General features: G+C 47.5%; 1 protein-coding gene across 1 annotated transcript in view; it reads right to left on the reverse strand.

Annotated features, from left to right (window-relative positions):
• BCOR (BCL6 corepressor) overlaps window positions 1–14335 on the reverse strand; it is an 83590-nt gene that overhangs the window by 33129 nt on the left and 36126 nt on the right. The gene's annotated exons all lie outside the window — the stretch shown is intronic.

A 14335-nucleotide genomic window follows, 5' to 3' on the forward strand; every position in this document is an offset into this window, starting at 1 on the left:
CTCCCTGCCACACCATGCCACGGGGGTCCCTGCCGCACCATGCCACCGGGGTCCCTGCCACACCATGCCACCGGGGTCCCTGCCACACCATGCCACCGGGGTCCCTGCAGCTCCATGCCACGGGGGTCCCTGCCGCTCCATGCCACGGGGGTCCCTGCCGCACCATGCCACGGGGGTCCCTGCCGCCTGCCACATCCAAATAGTGTCTTATCTCGTTATTCTGATTGTCCTTTCCCACTTTATCCCCCACCCTGCTTCTGAGTGTATAATCTCTATAGCGCAGCCTCTCCCCGTCTCCTGGCGTATCCGCTGCCCGGCACTCTCATGGTTAACCGCCGTCTCTCTCGCTCCTGCGTGACTGTGGGATTATTTCTGACTCCGTATCTGTCTCCGCTCTTGGTTTCCACGCCTCCCTAACCCTATCTCTTCATCTGCGCTCAACGGACTTTTTTTTTCTTCTTCTTTCTAAGTGGGTAAACTGCCAGCTCTTCCACGGCGGGTGGAGGTTGCCGATGGTTGGCACACGGTTGGCACGCTCGCTGTCGGGGGAATATAAGGACAGGACTGGTTATAAGCTTGTTGATCCGGTAGAAACCAGAGTCAAGAAGGCATTTTTACCCCCGGGAATCGCCCCGGGGGGGGGGGGTTATTGCCTTCTTCTGGGTCAACATTGAGGTTGAACTTGATGGACTTTTTGTGTCTTTTTTCAGCCTAAATTATTATTGCGGGACGCGGCAAAGTTGCTGATTCCCATTCACTTATGGCGCTCCTTCTCATGACATTGACACACGATGAATAGACTTAAAAGGCTCTAATGTCTTTTTCCTTTCTCAGCCCGTCTGCCTATTCATCAATACACCCGATCCCTGGTTTGTTTTTTTTCCTCCCCGCCGCACCGTGCGCCAGTATCCGAGAGCCATCTTTTACAAGTGAACACCAGATCAGACACGTTGGATCCAGAGGTTCACTTTTCTTTAGATCGTCATTCCGGGAAAGGCGGTTTTTTTCGGGGGGGGGGTGTAGCGATCATAGATTCCCCCCCCCCGCCCGTTTCAAAGCGTTTGCGATGGAAAATAAACCTTAGATTAGAGAATGGAGGCAAACATCCTGTGAAACCCCCGCAGCCGCGCACCGCACGCTTTCCACAACGTCGGAGAGCAGTCTAATTCTGTAATCTCGCTTTATCATCGGCTCAGATAGTCTTATCGGGCGCTGCCTAAACTGGGGCTTCTTTTTAACCCCTTCTCTGCTGGATTACCAGGTCACAGGGAAAGCGTGACCGTCCGTACAATTACCGCCGCTATTAAGCCAGGGGTGTAATCGTCTGTAAAATAAATGGGTGACATGAGATTTCCGCCACGTTCGTAAATAACAGCTAATCATGCCTGGCCACGTACCCCGCGGGGCAGTGAATTATTTTGCAAGCGCTCTAGTAAGTCGAGGATGCCCTATATCCGCCGGCCAGTGCCCGTACCGGGACACCGGTGTCTGTAACGAGGCGCGCGGACGTCATTTTTAAGGGGCATTTAGTGAAATATTCGCAGGCGCTTGGCCTGTGCGGATACCCCTCGGTGTGACTCTCTCTCTGTGGCCGTCACGCACGCTCCCTTCCTGCCTCTTCATACTTTTCTATTTCGGACTCGGCTTCCGCTGTCTCTGCCGCCGTCTGCTCTGTACGGGAAGCGGCGTCTGACGAGCTCCCAGTACACGCGGGCGACTCCTGCCCAGTAAACTTTAACCGTGTCTATCGTCTGCGCGGTCGATCGTTTCCTTGTCTACCTTTCACCCCCCCCCCCAGATTGGGCAATCTCCGGCCTTTTGGTTATTGGTTGACTACAACTCTCAAAACTCTCAACCATGACTCTTATACACAGCTGGGGCTATTTGTTCCTGGAAACCACTGCACGATGTGTTCCCATCACTCTCAACTCTCCACGTCTGCTTCCCGTAGGCAGTCACAGCATCTCCAACTACAACTCTCATCACACACAGTCGCACGCCATAGCATTTTCTCGATGCACGCCACCTCCGGCTTTCAAACACCACGCCGTCTGTTTATTTTGGGGTTAACTTTCCAACCTATCGCGCTGCGTGCCTGGTTGCCGCTCTCGCTCATTCGGTTTCCGTATGTCTCTTTGGTTGTGTGCTGCCTGTCTCCGGCGCTCTCTCACTCTCTGGCGCCTTTCCCTCTCTTTCCCTCCTCCCCCTCTAGCTGGCGTGTCGCCAGTTTCCACTGTCTGTGGCCTCCGAGTCCTCACAAGAGCTGCAGGCGGCTGAAGCTTCCAACACCTCTCCCCGCTCTGTACAGGGAGCGCTTTGCTCCTGTTAACCCCTTGTACCGAGCTGGCAGCCCGGGGGGGGTCAGAATCCGCTTCCATGCCCCCCCCCCAAGCTGCTCATTACTCATGAGCAAATACGCGGCTCCCCCTTGAGAAATCCGCATGGAACTCTTGGGAAAGCGAGCTGTAAAAAGCAATCTCAGCCGGCTGCGGGAATACGAGCGATCCCCGTCTGCCTGATGTTATATGCGCGAGCAGCGCTCCACGGATGCGGCACTACAGCTTTGATGTGCTAAAGCCTGCATTAACCCTTTAGGGGCAGTCTGTGTAACCAATGGCCAACGTATATCCTGAAAACCAACATTTATTGCCTTATTTATATAGCGCCGACAATGTACGCAGCGCTTCTTGCAATACGTATACTCAAAGGGTACGATACACTAAAGCGAGCCCTGCCTGCCCGCTTACACTCTGACCCCGATGAAGTCCACTGGGTCGAAACGCCGGTACGACACCTAGATGTATAGCTATTAGGGCTGTGCGTGCGTCTTTTATTTCATTCCCGTGAACGCGATCGCTCCCCACACCTGATATTTTTATTCCTTTTCCTTGTTGGTCTTTTCGTTATTCCTTTCAATTTCTTTGACTCTTCTGCTCGGGAAACGTAAGATAGATCGGAAGCCTACAAATAGGTTTAGTCGGTGACTAAATCTAATGGGTTCTGCCGCTTAAACGGATAATTACAAAAAAAAAAATATTTCAGAAATAGCTCTGTTTATTAATGATTATCTTTTGTGAGATAAAATCTTCTCCGTTTTCTGGTTTAAGCTAAAAACGCACTTGTTTATAGCGGATAAATAAATTCTGCAGTGATAGTAGAGATCGGGATTTGGCTTCTGGTAATTGTTACAGAGGCCAAGCTCCATGGCCCCGGTACAAGCCTCTGCCAAGCAGGGAGGGCACGGGGTCCGCGGCTCTAAAATATAGCATGGCTTTCAGCATCTTGCCAAGTGTGGAGTCATTTCATTTCTCCGTGGGTTGAAAGAGAGATCTGGCTTCAAGCAGAGCCCCCCCCAACCGCTGATGAAATACTATGCCTCAGACAGAAGTTCAAGCCTGCATACCAAGGAACTGGAAGCTCTCGGCTAGATAACACGTCCTGGGAGGTGGGATAGCTAATCTTTTTATTGCTGATATATTCCAATGAATATTTTTTTGGGGGGGATTTGTATTCTTCTTCAGGTGAAATCCGTGGATGGAATTTTTTTTTTTTGGTTGGGTAAACCCTTTTGCTAAGAGGCTGCATCAAAATTCAGGCAATTTAAACAAAATTCAAAAAAAAAGAGTATTAGTATCGTGTATATTTGAACAGGCAGCAACATTCTTTGTGAAGGACATTTGGTTCACTGGTAGGGGCACTGGCGTCCGGCAACGGGCACTGCAATCGAGGAATGGGCACTGCTGTCTGGGAACGGACACTGGAATCCAGGAATGGGCAGTGGTGTGTGAGAACAGGCACTGGAATCCAGGAATGGGCACTGCTGTCTGGGAACGGGCACTGGAATCCAGGAATGGGCACTGCTGTCTGGGAACGGGCACTGGAGCTCGGGAATGGGGACTGCCGTCTGGGAACAGGCACTGGCTTCTGAGAATGGGCACTGGCGTCCGGGTATTGCGCTGGCCCCTGGGTATGGGCAGTCCGGGAAAGGGCACTTGCCCCGCTTGGGGATTTCAATGAAGTAAGGCGATTTAACCGTATAAAGTAAATTGGCCTACGCGGAAAGTAATTGGAGTGACTTGTGGCGGATTTGTTCCTTGAATGACCTCGAGTCCCTCGCATGGATATTGACATTATAGAGCGGCACTTGTGGGGGGGGTTGTTTTTAGAAACGTCTGTACGGGCGGCTGTTGACCTGCTTTATCCCTCTGGCTGTGCGGAGAGGAGCTTTCAAGGTTTCTCCTCCCGGGAGAGGTGACAGATCGCGGCTGAGCGGAGAAGCCTTTTGCTCCGGGGGATCGCACGGGCAGCGCTGGGGCTTTATTTCGCATTAACAGGGCTCACCGCACCACGATTCTCAGCCTTTGTCAGCCGTACAACTAACACAAAACCGATAGGAATTAATAAAAAGAAAAACCCTTCTTTTCCTAACAAGCCCTGGCAGAATGAATAGGAGCTGCTTACCCGTTGTAATGCTGAAAGGGTTAATGGATAGTGGGCTTTTAATATTCTTGTTTGTCTCCCGAGGTGCCTCATCTGCTTTTAATTAAATGTTATAGCCATTTGCAGCACTATTACTCCATCCCACCCCCACGGCAAAGACCCGGGCATCGGTAATTCCAGGGCCATCTCGGCACCAGGCATCCCGAATCATAGGGGCACCGGCAGTGCTTTATTCTTCTCAGGGAGACGGAAGGCGGTCCCTGGGGTACTTTACTAAGGGGCAGATCACCCCATTGGGACCCAAATCCCTGTGGCCCCCTTCTTTTCGATGTGCCTTCTCTTTAGGAGCGCAAAATGTTTGCCGGATATGAGTGTATCACAGGCTATATGCATAGAAACATCAAGGTTTTTGTATATTAACCCCTTCCTGACCAATGATGTACCAGGTACGTCATGAGAAAATGTCTCTAGAGGGCAAAAAAATGTCACCAGGGCGCTGCTGCTGCTATCTGCCCGGAAGTCGGGGCAAACTAGTAATAGTGAAGCAGAGCCCCCCCAGCCTTTGCAGGCAGCTTCATGGTCAAAGCCTTGAGTTTCTTTGTGGGGAACCAGCTCTGGTTGTGTGGCCCTGACCTTCCCCTGCTGCACAATCGCGTGGCATTTAAGGGGTTAATGCTTGTGTCTTCAGTTGTCACAAGATTGACAGTTTATTTTTTTCCCGTTTTTAACGGCTATATACAGTTCTTTTTTATTCTTATTTTTTCCAACTTTTTTAGATTATTTTTGATACCAAATGACGGTTTATAAATAGAATTAGGATTTCAAAAGAAATGCGGGGGGAAGAAAAATATATAATTTTGTAGGGGCAAACGAAACGAGTTAGTGGGGAATCACGCCATGTTGGATTTAAGACCCAGCAGCTTGGCTGATATTTTTTACACGGGATGCGTGTGATTGTTGCACGTAAGCGTGTATACATTGCCACAATCACAGTTTTTGCAGCTGCGACATCTTTACATATTTAATTCCCAGCTGACAGTTGCCGATATGCAATGTTACAAAAAATTACGCAGAACCGGGAGAGGTAGAGAAATCATGTAATTGAGCCTAAAATATAAATGTAGCCATCTAGGTAATTAAGGACGGGGGGGGGGGTTACTGACAGCGAGCATGTAGCAAGGACATAGAAACCCAAGAATTTGGATAAAAGTGCTGCCACCGCATCTTGTCAGAAACTGATTCGCTCCGCAAGCTCGACATTGTTGGCATGCATACAGAGAGGTAGCCGGCAGTGTCCTTAGTGCCGTCTCCCGCTCGCAGAGCAGAGGACAGCGGGTTACTGTCGATTGCCCGCCTGATTGTAATAATGATGATATCACCGCCGCGGCCTTCTGTCTCCAGGGTTTTCAATGAGAGCTTCAATAGCCAACGCTATCTATTTATTGCTGCATATAGAGCTGGCCCTGGCTCCCAGCATCAGTACTGCCCTTGAGTAATGTGGATAAAATGGCCCTAAAGCATACCTCACTACACCCATACATGCCAACTGTCACAACTGAAGCAATCGGCAGGAATATTCCTCCCTTTGGCTGCTATGATTATTTAACCCGTTAACCACTTTGTCTCAAAGGTGCACCAATGCAGTATGTATGGGGAGAGAACGCAGAGGTCATGAGCTGTTGGACCTGTTAAAGGAACAGTATACTGTCCCATACAGCACCACCAATGAAGAGTGTAGATTGAATTACTTAGTAAATACTTTAACGTGCGTTCTATACTTTATGCATAAAAAAGGACTTACTGTCCTAAAACGCACCCACCCATCGTTTTTGCCTCTATTAACACCCCCTGGAAATCTCGCATGAACCAGCGCTGGAGCACGCATATACACGGGCGGGCAGGAGCTGTCACCTATAAATTAACGCTATACGTTTGCACCTTTCTTGGCTTGCGGGAGATGCGTTTGGCTAAATGCCAAACCAGGCAAATGTCTATAGAGTTATTTTAAAGGCGACGGCTATGGTATGAAAGTGCGTATATATTATGGCAGGAGCTTCGCTTTAATTGTCCAAAGGCTTAGGTAGAATCGGACAGGATTACAAGATGCGCGAAAATAAGATATAATTGAAATGCATGCAGCTTCTTTGTGGATTTTCCATACTATGAAATATATTAACGTTACTGTTGCCCCATTTAAATTGCATAATTTGTTGGCACTTAATAAATAAAAGATGACAATATAATAATATAATAATATAATAATAATAATATGCTGTATGAGACGGAAAACATCAGGTTTTGTTTTAAAGCTGCCAAATTGACAATTAAAACCTGGGCACCTATATATGAGTTCTATATGCCCCCGGCCGGTCTGTGGCAAGCTCGGGCTGGACACGTGTAAATTAACGTGAACTAATTTAATTATGTCAATGGCGTATTTATTTGGCATCCTGGTCAGACTTCCCTGCATCACGTACGGCATATAGGTGTCCAGCATTAACTGGCCGATGGGACAACCCGCGTGAATTGCTTTCACCGAAAGGGGCCAGCAGCCTTAGCGAGGGGGCTCGAGCCCTTCACGAGGCTTTTCAATATGCCGTATCAAAGCCGTCTGATCAAAAGAAGAATGCAGCCCTGAAACCCCAGACGAAAGCAATCCACGAGCCCGCACCTCCCAAGAAGCGGAGATTGCTCGCACACACCACTGCACCCAGCTGCGGGGACGGCGCTTAAAAGCACCATAAATATTTGATTTCTTTTAATAAATCCAGGGCAGATCTCCTTACTGGATCCGTCTCGCTTTTGCATCTGGGAGATCAATGTTCTCATCTCCTGAAATCACGAGTCGAGCGGTAGTGGGGTAAAAAAATAAATAAATAAAAGTAAATTAAAAAAAAAGTATATTTCTTTCAAAATATTTTTTTTTTTGGTACAGGAGATTAAACTCCACTCGGGTGAACTTTGCATTTCTGATCTCAGGCTTTTTGCTTTCATTAATTTCTTGTTAACATCCGGAACCGTGTAACCAGAAGACCGACCATCATCCTGCCCAACGGACGTGAAGGAAAAAAAAAAAAAAAAGTGTGACCTTTCGTCACAACTAGCGTGACATTTTATTTAACCTTAAATCATTCAACACTTCAAGGCACGGGTTCCGCTTTCTACTCAGCGGCGTTAAGCAGAAAATCGCTCAGAACTCGGAATATGGTTTGGGGTAACCTTGATTATTCCGACTTCTGATTTCAAATGAATTATCGATATTGCAAACGCCGTATCCACTTGTCTGGGGGGGGGGAATAATACGGAATAGTAATGCGCTACATATTTCTGTCATTACATGGGACTCGCGGGTCTGAGATCCAGCATCTGCTGTAAGCGTGTGAAATAAATTACCTCCGGTCTGCGTGGCCAGGAGAATAAAACGGACACCTGCGACCTTAACTCTTTCAGAGGCTGGGTGATGCCGTGCGTGACACCCTCAACTTAAGGGGTTAATTTCTCGCCATGATGTCATAGGAGAGTCCTAAAACTATTTTACTGGCGGCGGGGCGGTAAGACGAGGCGATGTTTAGTGGGAATCGCGACCAAAGCAAATTCCGCAAGCTTTTGGTAACGTCCAGGCCAGAAATAGTTCTCTCCCCCCCCCCCACTTATTTCCTTCATCTTATTTCCTTCATTCCTTCACGTCTGGGAGTATTCTACGTACTTTGTCCCGTTCGTCTTTCCAGACAGAAGGTGCAAATCTTCAAAGGTAGCGCGAAATATGGAGGCATAAAAAAGGCGTGGTGGAAAGTTATTTGCTTGAAAGAGTAAAAACACATCGTATCGCTACATTCGTTCCATAATGATTCTATGGTGTGGTTTGGGTGTCGTGGTGTCCCATTTCCCTAATTAATTTCAGGTTCCCCTGTCTCCTGAAGGGTTAACCCAACCGGCAGTCATTTTCTCCCGGCAGTCATGATGGGGTTAATAGCTGCACAGGCGAGCCCAGGCCGTGGCAGCTGCAGGCCAGATACGCCTCTCAGCCCTTATCAGGTCAATCAATGGCGGGACACGGAGCACTGGCTGCGCCTGTAACGAGGGCAGGGAGCCGAGACGCGAGCCAAGTGACACATAACACGCCGGGGGCTGGCGCTTGGCGACGCGGTGGCACCGTAGCAAAGATACGGCTCAGGTGTGGCGGGGGCCCGAGAGCCAGGGCTGTGATCACGGTGCAAAGGGACAGCCGCGTGCGTTCACAACAAAGCTCGCGGGGCTGCGTTTTGTGTCTCTGAATCCAAAGCCCGTCTGAGATACGAAGGCTTGTAGGGCGAGGGAAGCTAGAAACAGCCAGGACGTCACAGTACATTTATTATGCCCTTATAGTTAATGGGGGATGGGGGCAATTTGGCCATGAACAAGATCGGGCTGACAAAGGGCAGGGAAACTGTATTCATTTGGCACCGACTTATTACCCTTACTAATGAGCCCTTGTTATTGCACAATGCAAATTTCTACCGATGCACCTGTGGGAAGCAGAATGACGGGAGACTGCAAATCTGTAACGCGGAATCGCCTATATACTCTCGTTAGTATTATACGGCGTAGACTAGCGCCATTTTACCTGGAACTTCCATTCGTTATTATTATTACATGGCCGGTAGAATGTAAGCTCACACGAGCAAGGGGCTCTCTCCTCCTCCAGTAGCAGTATGTCTTTGCGCGCGTTAATGTTATTGTCAGTTTGAATGTTATTGTTAATTGTCACTCTCTTGGCGCTTCCTAATCTGCTCGCTCTCTATAATTAATGTCATGCGATTAAATACGTGTAGTTCACGTCCTTACCCTTTTCCTGTAATACAGCGTGAATTCGCCGTGTTTTTAATACGCCATTAAGGTACTATCTGCTTTAGTTGCGCAGCACCAGCTGGTGTCGGTAAGGCCCTTTACGCCCGCGATTTGTGTAGCCGCTGCTCGCTAGTGAACGTTGCGTGTCTAAACACACACTTTAGTGAAATGCAAAAAAAAAATCGAACCGTAGTTTAAAAGCCAGCCCCAGACAGGGGAGAAACCTCGTCTTATTTGCTTTGTCAACATCTCTGAAGGCTTGCGGGGAAAAATCCTTTGTGTCCCGAGTTGGAATGTGGCAGCACATCGCAACAACGACAGAGAGAATGACAGGAGGAAAGTGTCTGGACTTCACACAAACCGGCACACACGTAAACCGCCTCCGCTGTACCGGCCGACAAAGCCCCTTACACCAGGGGATCAGCAAAGTTACTGGCTTCGAGATCCAGGACGTCGTTTTAATGTGCCCAGTGCCCAGTGTATATGAGTTTCATAGTGGAATGGGTTAATTGTTCATCTTAAGACGTACTGGTACAGGAGGAGAAGAGGGCCTTGCTCCTGTGAGCTTACAATCTATGAGAAGGTCTAGGTTCTTTGGTAGATTGTACGTGTCTCTGAACCGGTTGATTTAGAGTGAGCGTTTGAAGTTAGAATAAGTAGGGGAGAGCGGCAGAATTCCAGAGTATAGGTGCAGCTGGGGTAAAACCATTAATACCCGAGTGGAAAGAAGAGATAACGGTTGCAGAGAAAATCGAGTCATGGGCAGTTAGGGGAGTATTTGGAGATAAGAGCGGAGATCTAGGGACTGGCACAGCGGGGCAGCGGAAGAGAAAATAATCAGGCAGGGGTGTTCAGAATAGATGGGGGGCGAAGTACCAGGTTTGCTTGGCTTGTGCTAATTATAATCTGCTCCATGACCACACTATTGGTCCCGAATCGGTTCTACGCCATTAATCTACGCCGACTGGATTGGGACAGCCTTGTGATTGCTGCTGCTTCCCTGCCCTGATGGCGCGTATCATCTTCTAACTTTACATTCATCCATATGTCATCGTGCTCATCTGCGATTATTATCTATCATGCTGGAGGCAAAACTGATTGAGTAGACGCAAATCACCGCAAACTGCTCTTCTGGATTCATTATTTTGATCCCAGCCATTCAATTTGGCCGTGTAACAGCAAAAATAAAAGAATACCGTCAAAAAAGGGTTTCTTGGGGACTTTTGTATTTTACGTTAGCTTATACCTCTTTTGGGTACTGAATTACAAGCCGACGTTAACGAGCGAAGCTGTAACGCAGAGTCGTACATTGTATGATTGCGGAGAGAGACGTTGGTCACGTTGAGTGCATGGCGCTTGTTTTTTTTTATACTTTGATATCTTTTTGGAGGCACGGATGTTGTATATATTATCCGTTTGCTGATACGTTTCAGGAAAATGTATTATTTTCTGGCAACGCTGGTGTCATTTCCCTATAATGCATGGCAGGCCTCCATGGCAGCAATGGGGCCGTAAGACAGATGAACAATCGTAAGGAATATTCAGCATGCGAGCAGAGTAGATGCAGCGTAACAGGCTCTGATTGAACGGAAATAGTCTGCCATCTGTCCTGAAAGAGGCGTTTTCTTAGCTTGTTGTTGCAAAGCTGTTCCCAGCCGGGGGAATGCACATTGTTAAAAGCCTGGACCGCTTCCGAGATGCGTGCGGGAAAGAACTGCGCTCCCATCACGAGTGCCGCGGCTGCCGTGTGCGAAATGAGCGGGCAGCGGGACCCAGGGGAGGGCAAGATCCGGCCGGCCGGCGGGGCCTGCGACTAATTGGGAATCCGCGTGTGCACATTAGTGCGTTTACAGCTCCACGGCATATGCTGGCGCCATGCAAATAGACGCCAGCGCGAAGCGCGTTGTAAATAAAGAGACGCCGCTCGTGAATAGATGGTGCGGGGGGGGGACAGTTATCGTCTGTCTTCCTGCTGGCTGGGCTAGCAACATATTTTCATTATTGGCAACACAGGATCGGATGAGATCACACTTGGTAATGATACAAATTGGTGATCTGTATGGCGACCCTACAGAGATCTCTGGGGATTTTTAACCCCTCGCAGTTCAGAACAGCTAGTTGGGCACAAACCGCGCTCAATAAATTCTGCTTTCGTAAAAAGGTTACGCCTTAAATAGATATACCCCAGTTCCTGCGGGGGTTTGTAAAATTGTGGGTTTTGTTTCTTTTAAGGCTACCTATAACTGGCCAAAAAAACGAAAAACTTTCGCTCATTGACTAGTAATTATAGAAGAGCACAAGCTTCATGGGAAGGATTCCTACGCTGCTAGGGTTTAATGGGTTAAATGGCATTTTAGAGTAAAGCCGGATCCTTGCTGCTCGCTTTTGGTCTATAAATAGCTTGTTTTGGTCATGTCCCCCATGGTGTGATATCCTCTGCCTGTTGGTTTGTTAGATCTACCCTTTTCCCGGTAGCCCTGTGTCGTGATGCCTCCCATTGTACAGCGCTGCGGAATATGATGGCACAATATAAAATGATAAATAATAATAATAATAACAGCACAAAGCACAGGATGGGCGAGCGTGGAAAATAAGAGGCAGATCGCTACGGTTAGGACATCTTGGTGCGAGTGCAGTACAAGCTCTGAGCGTGGAGAATGTCAGCCTCCGATACAGCTATTCAACGCGATCGTTAACCCCTTCCATGTTACATGAGCCCCCGGGACGGGATCATCGGGTGGAGGGCAGAACACCATTCCCATCGTGCTCAGCTAGGTTATGACTGATGGGAGTGGGTGTTCACAGCAGCGAGGGCTAGTTTATATACTTGAGCTGAATATATATATCCCACAATTTTTTAAATTTAACGTCTCATGTCACAAAAACACAGGAAATCAAGACCAAATGTGGGTTCGAGACGAGTCATGCTACTTCTAAGCCCCCTCTCCATCTTTCATCTTAGCGATCTTACATTGGGGTCGTGGGTAGGGTAAGTGGGGGCAATTCATCTCCCGCAGCATCCGCTTCTGATCGATGTATGTATGCAGTTGGGTGCATATAGATGCTCCAGACCTTACGTCTTTCTATACCCCATCCCCTCTAGATTGTAAGCTTGCGAGCGCCGTCCTCTTTCACTTATATATTGGCTTGTCTTTGTCAGTCAGTTTATGTAAATTGTTGGTGCTATATTTACATAAAAGATAATAATAATAAAAATCATAATAATATATTATATTGTACCAACAATTTACGCAGCAATTATTACAGTACATACAGCCAAAGAAATGACAGACAAACCGTTACATACATATATATATATATATATATATACACACACACACATATATATATTTGAGTCTACAGCATCTGATAGCACAGCTACCTATCGCCCATATGCATCTTCCCAACGGGGGTTTTGCGTAAAAGGCAATTCTATTGCAAAAGTGGAAAAATTAGCAATGATTCTTATGATTTCTCCACCTTTACTACAATCACTCTTTATATATATGAGTCTCAACGGAGAATAATTTCTAAAAACGCCGCAAGCCCGCAAGTCCAAATTTTCTGCTTACGTGACAATAATTTGTATAAACTGGACCTGCCAACATTTATACATATATTTGTTTGGGATGCGGTATTAACACGTTGTTGCAAAATGTGCTCCATTGGCTCGTCGTTTTCTTTTGGTGTGCTTGCTTGTATTCCGCTAAACTGTCACAATGCTTTTTCCCCCCCAGTGTCTCTGCTTGTGAAGAAGTGTACGTCATGGAGCACCGAGTGGGTCTTATTCGGGGGCCATGAAACTTAACCACTGCTTTTCCATTTTTCCATGCATTACTTACATGATAAAGTGCATGTGAAATTAAAAATTATTTAATTATTATTAAAGATAATTGAATAAAATAAAATATAAAAAAAATATTTATTATTAAAGATATTTTCCGAAACTATTTTCAATCTGCCCCTTTCTTAGCACACGGATGCAAACGCTTTACTAAGGGCTACAGATGTGCATTTTATTGGACAATAATGTCCCGTTCTGAGCTTTATTGGACCGCTTTCCTTAACCCCTTCACGCCAAAGCCCATACATGCACGGGCTGACATTGCATTGCCATTCATGGGTTTAAGGAGAATCCGTTGTCCTTAAGGGGTTAATCCATTGCAGCGCTCCAGCAGCACGGTCGCCCCGGAGCCCGGCAAACTATGTATTGCAGATGTAATATAGATAGCGTATATTCCGCGCCGAGCCGCCTCGTTTCTTCCAGTGGGACAATGACAGTCATTACAAATGCATCACGAGCCAAATTTACATTCAAACTTTTTTTTTTTTTCCCCCGCCACCTTATTCCCTTTCTGGCTTCCACTGGGCTCCCCGCACTCCTTTTATCGACGGATTAATGCCTGTAAATTTCCCCCGTCCCCAGCCGTCTGCGCCATTTTAAAGAGAGAGCGTGTGAGAGAGAGGAAGGAGGGGTAGGGGGATTTCAGCTGCTGGAGACAGCTCGGAGAAAGAATTATATGCAGTGGGGGCAGGTCTGGCAGTAATGTGTATTTCAGGTAATTATGCAAGCAATTCAAGCCTGGAGCAAAGTCTCTAAAGAGTTGCATTAACTAGGGTTAACTCCTCCTGTGCTGGACCCTATTAGCACCGACCGCCACTTATTTTTCTCTAGAGGGAAGCAGCTGGGCAGGTGTGATTATATTAAAATAGCTCCGTGCCAAGAGGACAGCGGAGGCGAGTTTAAATAGAAGAGGCAAGGAAGATTCAGGCACATTTAAAAGGAGATGGAAATGGAATCGGAGGAGCTGTCCTGGGCAATGCGTAGATGGCACACAATGCCCTCAAAGCACCGGGGTAGATGGGTTATTGCGGAACCCCACCAAGATTGCAGAGTTTATTATTACTTCATAGGATGCAATTATTACCTCTATGACTATAAGCTTATGGCATCGTGTTAAGGACAAATCTGGTTGTGATTTGGGTATAATAACGTGGATGGGTAGGTCGTCGACCATTGGCGTCCACAGTGGGGGTAACGGCAATGCCACCCTATTCTGCCCAATGC

Source organism: Spea bombifrons, chromosome 2 (assembly GCF_027358695.1).
Source record: "Spea bombifrons isolate aSpeBom1 chromosome 2, aSpeBom1.2.pri, whole genome shotgun sequence".
Taxonomy (NCBI): Eukaryota; Metazoa; Chordata; class Amphibia; order Anura; family Pelobatidae; genus Spea; species Spea bombifrons.